Here is a 10,149-nt window from a genome sequence, read left to right on the forward strand (position 1 = left end):
AATGTCTTTTATCAGCCAGCTTCAGGTCTGATAATGATATTGTGTGCATGTTCACATCATGAATACTTTACTTAAGACCATTTTTCAAATATTTAATTTTACAAACATTTGGACAAAATTGCCAATTTTACATGGAGGTGCCCAGATGTCCGTAGTGCCCACTTATCCTGTATCCGTCTCCATTGTGTTCCTCTTTTCTATCTATACTTATGCACATGATTGATCATAGTCACGGCAAAGCCAAGACTTAAATAATAAACGTATGATAATAATTCCTGGGCTTTTGTGAGTGTGAAGTAAAAATCATTTAAAATCATATTTCAGCAACTGAGAGATCCACATGATTTGAGTTTTTATTTTATTTATGTAGAATACAATCTATTGTACTTTTCCACACTTGAGTAATGTTACTCAACTAACTTATATATATATTTGTTATTGTTTATCTTTGTATTTTCTAAACCAGTGTAGCAAAGTGTTACATGAATATCAAAGCAGCTAATAATAATAATAACAGTTATATTGTCATGGGTTCTATAGATCAGTGGTTCTCAAACTTTTTCATGTCAAGGACCCCCAAATTCACACTTATTAGCCCGCGGACCCCCATTTCAATATGCCAGGGACCCCCATAAGAGAAGATTTTTTTACGTCTCTAGCAGTGATTCTCAACCATTTTAATTTCAAGGACCCCCAGTTTGACATGCATTTAGGGCTACAGACCCCCATTTAATGGCATTTCTATCACTTGGACCGCAATTCATATTGTAAAATCTATGTCAATTTAACTCTGAGAGTGTACAAATGGAACCAAATGGACCCGTTAAGGTCCATTTGGTTCCATTTGTACACTCTCAGAGTTACAGATCCATAAGGGTCCATTTGGTGCCTAATCTACCATTTAGCTGGGGACCCCCTGGAACTCCCTCAAGGACCCCTGGGGGTCCCCGGACCCCACTTTGAGAACCAATGCTATAGATGCAGTGTATAATTCACTATAGTTGTGTATCATTCACTATAGTTGTGTATAATTCACTAGTTGTGTATAATTCACTAGTTGTGTATAATTCACTAGTTGTGTATTGTGAATGGCTTTTTCTGGTTAAAGTATGTGAGATGTTACAAAATAAATCAACTCAATAAATGACACATTGGTGTAGAAATAGTATAATATTTATATTATATTATAAATGACACAGTATGTCTGCAGTCTGTTCTTTCATCCTGTCTTTAAGGTTCAAGATGTAAATTCCATTTGCAAGCAGCAGAAAATAATGAAATAAATAGTGCATAAAAGTACTCTATCAATCTAAATAAATGAATCATTAAACCTAGAAGAATTCATGCCATAAAATAAAAACATAACCAGATAAAAAACGGTATAAATGAACATTATTATACCCACAGGTTTTAAATGGGAGGCTACGGCTTTTAGGTTGCTTGGCAACTCGGTAGCCAATCACGACCTGGCTGGACCCTCCAGGCTATGGGATCTACAGTACACTCCCATCAAAACAGTTAGCTCGTGCGCGTGCGCACTGTGCATGAAATACAGAGATGATTCCATTCATGTTAAAATAACATGAAATATGTAGAATATAAAGAATAAAAAGAATATAAATGTTACACAGCTCGACCAGGTGAGTCTATAGACTGTTATTGTTTTAAATATAAGTTGTAATGAAGAGATGTATTTATATATACTGTCCTATGGTTGTATGTTAAGATACATATTAAATAATAACATTATGGTTATACTGTCCCTCTAGTCACTGTGTTGACACTGTTTATAGTGTCCTCAAGCATACACTAGCATAATGTATTCATTATGGTTATACTGCTTATACAATTAATATAATATTCCTCTATTCACTGTGTTTATGGTTATAATGTTCCTCTATTCACTGTGTTTATGGTTATAATGTCATTCATTGGTTCTACGTAATATCCCTTTATTCATTATGGTTAATGTTCCTCTATTCACTGTGTTTACATGTATGATACATCATTAATATTTAATAATAATGATAATAATGTACAGTGGGGTGCACAGACATTTTGAGGGGCAGGTGCTCAAGTAAATTATACCTTTTTTTGTTTACTTGGTCTGCTCTTTTTTCCCTCTACACCTATACCTCTTTTAGCCAAAAATAGCCGATCTACAAGTGTGGGCTTGTAGATCGGCTATTTTTGGCTAAAGTTCTCCTCAGAAAAGGGATGCTAGGTTTCGAGTGGTTATGGTAAAAAGAAAAATCATATCACATAAAGATTTGGCGGACCCCCTGTAGTAACTCTGAGGACCCCCTGTTGAAGACCTCTGCTGTAAACTGGAAAAAAAAAACTTTTTTTCAAAAGGGCACTTCTTGTTAAGAGGGCAAAGGGCAGTTGCTGTAGCACCACCTAGAGTCTATCTGTGCACGTCCCTGATAATGTAAAGTATACATGGAGTGAACAGTATATATTTATAAACTGCACTCTTTTTTAATATATATATATATATATATATATATATATATATATATATATATATAATCAGACCTATATTTATCCTTCCAGATTCTTCTTTATCCCATAATGACTGGATATCAGTTTGTAGAAATATTTGGCCTTAAATATTCAAACACGTTCAAATCATGTGTTTTTACATCATTTCAGAGCATTTTACAAATCAAACCTTTGTTCTGATTTTCTTTTTGACATTTTTGGAAGAAAGGAAAAGGGCAATTTAACACTGAGCTGCCCAATGCTGTTTTTAAAACAATATATATTCACTGTAATGTGTTTTAATCATAATATCACTCTATTCACTGTGTTTACAGGGACTAAAGGTGGTGTTTTAATCATAATATCACTCTATTCACTGTGTTTACAGGGACTAAAGGTGGTGTTTTAATCATAATATCACTCTATTCACTGTGTTTACAGTGACTAAAGGTGGTGTTTTAATCATAATATCACTCTATTCACTGTGTTTACACTAAAGGTGGTGTTTAAACCATGTGGCTACAGTTTATCCTATTGGCTGCTGTTTGCATCCTGCCTGTCAGTACAGGTACGTTATGACTCTAAACATCACTAGTATAACACATTAATACATGATGTCATTAACAAATACAAACAGCTATATTTACAGAGGAGAAAAAGCCTAATTTCAATGGAATTTAATATCTATCTCCACTTGTAAGTTTTCTTACAGATGTTTTTCAGGTCAGTTTAGAAAGAAACCAGTGATTCACATCCTTTAATATGCTGTCAGGACACATTATATATATCTTTATTATTATTATATTATATATTATTATATATATTTAATATATGGTGTCAGGACATTATTGTAGTGGCAGAGCAGTAGAATGTTTGTTCTAAATGTGGGTTTTACCAGATCATGGTGGCTTTTAGTGTCACTCACTTTTAGACAGGCATGAGGGCTCTGTCCTTTTAAATGTCTTCTATCCTGTGTCATCCCAGACTAAACTTAACCCTGTCTTCTATCCTGTGTCATCCCAGACTAAACTTAACCCTGTCTTCTATCCTGAGTCATCCCAGACTAAACTTAACCTTGTCTTCTATCCTGAGTCATCCCAGACTAAACTTAACCCTGTCTTCTATCCTGAGTCATCCCAGACTAAACTTAACCCTGTCCTCTACCCTGAGTCATCCCAGACTAAACTTAACCCTGTCTTCTATCCTGAGTCATCCCAGACTAAACTTAACCCTGTCTTCTATCCTGTGTCATCCCAGACTAAACTTAACCCTGTCTTCTATCCTGTGTCATCCCAGACTAAACTTAACCCTGTCTTCTATCCTGAGTCATCCCAGACTAAACTTAACCCTGTCTTCTATCCTGAGTCATCCCAGACTAAACTTAACCCTGTCCTCTATCCTGAGTCATCCCAGACTAAACTTAACCCTGTCCTCTATCCTGAGTCATCCCAGACTAAACTTAACCCTGTCTTCTATCCTGAGTCATCCCAGACTAAACTTAACCCTGTCCTCTATCCTGAGTCATCCCAGACTAAACTTAACTTAAGCTTTAGACACATTGAGACATAGATGTTTCACTCAGTTATTATTATAATTATAATCATGTCATTAGTATGAGAGATAATTGTGTTTTATGACGGTTTATCTTGTGTCTCTTCTGACAGGATTCTTGATACGTAAGTATTGTTTTATCATTAAAGGTTTTATTCTGATGTTTAATTTCAATTCAACATTTAATTAACATCAAACAAGTTATTTGATCATTTAATGATAGCAGTGTGTTTGTACTTTGGGTGATGTCATTGCTCATGGGTTCAAGGTCTCTGTGATGTCATTGCTCATGGGTTCAAGGTCTCTGTGATGTCATTGCTCATGGTTTCAAGGTCTCTGTGATGTCATTGCTCATGGGTTAAAGGTCTCTGTGATGTCATTGCTCATGGGTTAAAGGTCTCTGTGATGTCATTGCTCATGGGTTCAAGGTCTCTGTGATGTCATTGCTCATGGGTTCAAGGTCTCTGTGATGTCATTGCTCATGGGTTAAAGGTCTCTGTGATGTCATTGCTCATGGGTTAAAGGTCTCTGTAATGTCATTGCTCATGGGTTAAAGGTCTCTGTGATGTCATTGCTCATGGGTTAAAGGTCTCTGTGATGTCATTGCTCATGTGTTAAAGGTCTCTGTGATGTCATTGCTCATGGGTTAAAGGTCTCTGTGATGTCATTGCTCACGGGTTAAAGGTCTCTGTGATGTCATTGCTCATGGGTTAAAGTAAGTACGTAAGTAAGTAAAACTATCAGAATGTGCTGAACATTAACACTGATGCATTGCTGTGTGTGATTGATTGATTGACAGGTGACAGTGAGGAGGTGCAGGTGGTCTGTGTTGGGAAGGACTTCCGTCTTCCTGTTTATTCAGAGTCCAGGGTGGTCACATTTACACCCTCCTCCCCCCCGGGACCCCGAAGGGTCCTCCTGGAGAAGAATGAAGTAAGGAACCCCACTGGGTGTAAATGTTACCTTTCTACACTATGTTATTTAATCTCCTTCAAAAGCCACTAAAAGAGAACCTACAGGTGACTGTAACTGTTTATTTACCTTGTTGTTTATGGACTAGAGTTCATGTTTACGGCTCATTGTTTTATCACAACTGTTAAATACCTACATTGTAATTGTACTTCTAAATGTGAACGGTTTACACGTTGTAGCTCATACATGGGCAACTGGCGGCCCGGGGGCCACATGCGGCCCCCACCTTCACTTAATGCCTTAATATCAGAATAGTGATATATTATTGATTATGATTCTAAACATGACCCGCTTTAATGACTTCAGTCTATATTAGTAGCTTAATGACTTGTATTAACATTCTATTGTCTTTTTTATGTCCAATGTATTTGTATTTAAGTTCATAAAGTTAACATAAGTATAACTAAATGCATTTGAAATTAAATAAAAATGTAACTTTTCAGGATTCCAATTAAAAAGTAGCAAAAATAGCCGATCTACAAACTCAAAACGCGTCGCACTGCGATGCATTGTGAGTTTGTAGATCGGCTATTTTTGCTACTTTTGTGTGACATAGAATTTTTTTTTTTTTTTTAAGATTTGTTTGTGGTAGATTTTTTATTATTTTTCATTGAAGAGGGACAGGGAAAGTAGTCTGACAGGAAGAATGGGGAGAGAGATGGGGGGAAGACATGCAGGAAAGGCCGACGGGAACGGGACGCGAACCCGCGGCACACTGCTATTAAGGATTTTCAACCAGGGTGCCTAGACCGCGACGCCACGGTCTAGGCCTTTGTGTGACATAGAATGACGAAGTACGCCATTAATTTATGAAAAAAGTTAAAATACGAAGATAAGAGTTGTCTGCCCCACAGTATATGTAATGTGTTCCTCTGGAGTGTGTGTGTAAATGTAGTGTCCCTCTGCATCATCAAAGATGCTTCACCGCTGTTATAGGTTGTAATAGGTCAACGTGTGCACGTTGCATTGTATTTATAACAGGTAAACGTGTGCACGTTGCATTGTATTTATAACAGGTAAACGTGTGCACGTTGCATTGTATTTATAACAGGTAAACGTGTGCACGTTGCATTGTATTTATAACAGGTAAACGTGTGCACGTTGCATTGTATTTATAACAGGTAAACGTGTGCACGTTGCATTGTATTTATAACAGGTAAACGTGTGCACGTTGCATTGTATTTATAACAGGTAAACGTGTGCACGTTGCATTGTATTTATAACAGGTAAACGTGTGCACGTTGCATTGTATTTATAACAGGTAAACGTGTGCACGTTGCATTGTATTTATAACAGGTAAACGTGTGCACGTTGCATTGTATTTATAACAGGTAAACGTGTGCACGTTGCATTGTATTTATAACAGGTAAACGTGTGCACGTTGCAGGTGTTGGACCACAGGTTCCAGTGGACCAGAGACAGGATGCTGGTCCTCAGAGAGGTCACTCACAGAGATCAGGGTCTCTACTCCATCAAACTGTCTTCTGGATTCACCTACGAGACTGTCCGTCTGTCTGTCTCAGGTCTGTCTGTCTGTCTGTCTGTATGTCTGTCTGTCTGTCTGTCTCAGGTCTGTCTGTCTGTCTGTCTCAGGTCTGTCTGTCTGTCTGTCTGTCTGTCTGTCTGTCTGTCTGTCTGTCTGTCTGTCTGTCTGTCTGTCTGTCTGTCTCAGGTCTGTCTGTCTGTCTGTCTGTCTGTCTGTCTGTCTGTCTCAGGTCTGTCTGTCTGTCTGTCTGTCTGTCTGTCTCAGGTCTGTCTGTCTGTCTGTCTGTCTGTCCCAGGTCTGTCTGTCTGTCTGTCTGTCTGTCTGTCTGTCTGTCTGTCTGTCTGTCTGTCTGTCTGTCTGTCTGTCTGTCTGTCTGTCTGTCTGTCTGTCTGTCTGTCTGTCTGTCTGTCTGTCTGTCTGTCTGTCCGTCCGTCCGTCCGTCCGTCCGTCCGTCCGTCCGTGTAACAATATACGTTTTATAAGGCAGGTTTCATACATTTCTATAGCATGCAGCGTAATATATTGACTAGCAGTTTATAGCAATTGACAATGACTTACAGTAGATGGTACTTGTAGTGTGTTGTAGGCAGAGTGTGAAGTGAGCGGTGCTATTTATGAGTGAAATTTTAAGTTAATTTCATCATGCGTCTCGCTATCCAATCACAATACGTCCTGCGAAGCTTAGCCAATTGCAATTAAGTAACATTTTAAGTAACATTTTACCAAACTAAATGATTAAGTAACATTTTACCAAATTAAATGTTGTATTATGAGAACACCAATAGGTAGCTTCCTATTGGTGACGGGGATGGCAATTGGTGACGGGGAGGCAATTATTGATACAGTCAAGCCAACGGTGCCGGAGATTAGGTGTTCACTGAAGAAAGAGTCTGGGATCGCTAAGAATGTTGATAGTATCACATAGGAAGTTCTGTTTTTCTGTCTTACCTACTTATCTTCTTATTTATCTTCTTACCTATTTATACAATAAATATCAAAGAGCACAATGTCACGTGAAGCTTGACCAATGTTAGGTGTTCACAGACCATGTGCCCATGTATGGAGACACGGACGGACAAAGCTGGACGGACACACACACGGACGGACAAAGTGAAAACATACTCTCCACCATGCCTTCGGCTTGGCGGAGACAATAAAGGTTATATGTGTGTTTGTAATGAGCTGCTGTTGTTCATCCAACATACCAGTGTTGTCTCAGGTCATCCTGAATACGATACGATACGATAATTCTTTATTGTCAGTTCACACTGAAATGTGTCTTGCTACCCAGCAGCCATGTATGCAACAATAAACAGACTAGTACACACATTTAACATGTATGCAACAATAAACAGACTAGTACACACATTTAACATGTATGCAACAATAAACAGACTAGTACACACATTTAACATGTATGCAACAATAAACAGTACACACATTTAACATGTATGCAACAATAAACAGACTAGTACACACATTTAACATGTATGCAACAATAAACAGACTAGTACACACATTTAACATGTATGCAACAATAAACAGTACACACATTTAACATGTATGTAACAATAAACAGTACACACATTTAACATGTATGTAACAATAAACAGTACACACATTTAACATGTATGCAACAATAAACAGTACACACATTTAACATGTATGTAACAATAAACAGTACACACATTTAACATGTATGCAACAATAAACAGTACACACATTTAACATGTATGCAACAATAAACAGTACACACATTTAACATGTATGTAACAATAAACAGTACACACATTTAACATGTATGCAACAATAAACAGTACACACATTTAACATGTATGTAACAATAAACAGTACACACATTTAACATGTATGTAACAATAAACAGTACACACATTTGACATGACACAAAAAGCAGAAACAAAAATACATACATAATGACAAGAACAATGTCCACCACTCAGCCTACATGGCCTAAACTCCTGATTAAGCCTCAATGTGGTCTGATGGGCAAAGGACCTCTTCAGTTTGACCTTATTGTATGTTGGAACACTGTATCTCCTTCCTGAAGGCAGAAACCTATATTCTCCATACAAAGCATGGCTAGTGTTTGAAGTGATATTCCTTGCCAACCTTAGCATACTATACGTAGATGTATAGAACCTCTGAAGTGGTTGTACAACAATCTTTGAACATATGTTCAGTTGCTGCAGCATGTTGTGACTTTAAGGCTTTAATGACATTGTTACTTTATAGAACCTTATACATTTATGTCATATTACACTGCATAATTATGAAAATCGTTCCCTCTAAGATACAGTATGTCACTAGGAAACATTTGTGAAAATATCAGATTCCTTTACAGGACAGATTGAAAATGACTTTACTTGAACTCCAGCATTCCTCTGGGGGGAGCAGATCTACAAGCCCAGACGCTATAGATTGAAAAAGAACACACCAAGTACAGTTGCAACTTGGGTCTAAGGGGTTAAACTGAAGTGATATTGGTAAATTCCAAATAGTATTCTGTGGCACCCCTAGACTTAGGGTTAGTCTCTCATTGTCTCTAACATTATGCTATACTATATATATATATAGAGAGAGAGAGAGCCTGGAGGGTTTAGGTGTTACATTGTGGATCCTCAGAATGCATCGAGTAGTTCAGAAGGAGATATTTATAGTTATATCATATTTATATCATATTTATGTAATTCCCAGAATGCATCAAGTCTTTCAGGAGGAGATATGGAGAGACCTTCCAGAACCTCCTGCCTCAGGACGCCTCCATCCTGGAGTTCTCCTCCTCCTCCTCCTCACCAGGTGTATTTATTATTATATTTATTATATTATAATTCAGATGACTTCAGAGAGTGAGGTTCAATAGAGACACACGGCCGGAAGCGGAAGGCCTACAAATTCACGCCCACTTTTGACACTCGGGGTCCGTTAGAACGATGAACTGCAGCTCTCAATGCAATCTCTATGAGAGGCATTGTAAAATACCCTCATTTCACTGGTTAACTACTGAAGCTGTAGAGCGATTTTTTTGGTGTTCTAATAAACTGTCCCATTTGTTTAATTTATCCTTTTTAATGTCCCATATCTGTCATCTCGATATACTACCCACAATATACTATAATATCTCTGCTGTCCGGAAATGGTAATTGTTCAGGAAATGAAAAACAAAATATACATTTTTCAGAAAATGAAGAAAACCTTATATTTTTAAAACAAAGCAATACTGCCTCATCAAACTTGGTATTGTGACTTTATATATTATCAGATACTTGCATGTGTCATTATATTATCACCACTTTAGCCAAATCCAGCTCAAGTGGAGTTAGGAGGTTTTGTCCATCATTGAGTGGAGTTAGGAGGTTTTGTCCATCATTGATAAGAACAGCTGCCAATGAATCTCAAAGCTCACAACACATCACAACGCATTGTGAGCTTGGAGATCAGCTATTTATGGTGCGCGCCATCCTCATATACTAAGTATAGATCAAGCTGAATGCTGTACTTAAACAACTTTTATTTTAACATGCATTGGAAACATCCATGGATCTAACTGTTACCACTGTTGTTCTTCTACAGTTGAGTACAACAAACAATTCTGCCTCAATACTCAATACTAAATGTATTTAACAAAAGCAATCATG

This window comes from Gymnoscopelus microlampas (assembly GCF_963454915.1).
Source record: "Gymnoscopelus microlampas genome assembly, chromosome: 18".
In the NCBI taxonomy this organism is placed as follows: Eukaryota; Metazoa; Chordata; class Actinopteri; order Myctophiformes; family Myctophidae; genus Gymnoscopelus; species Gymnoscopelus microlampas.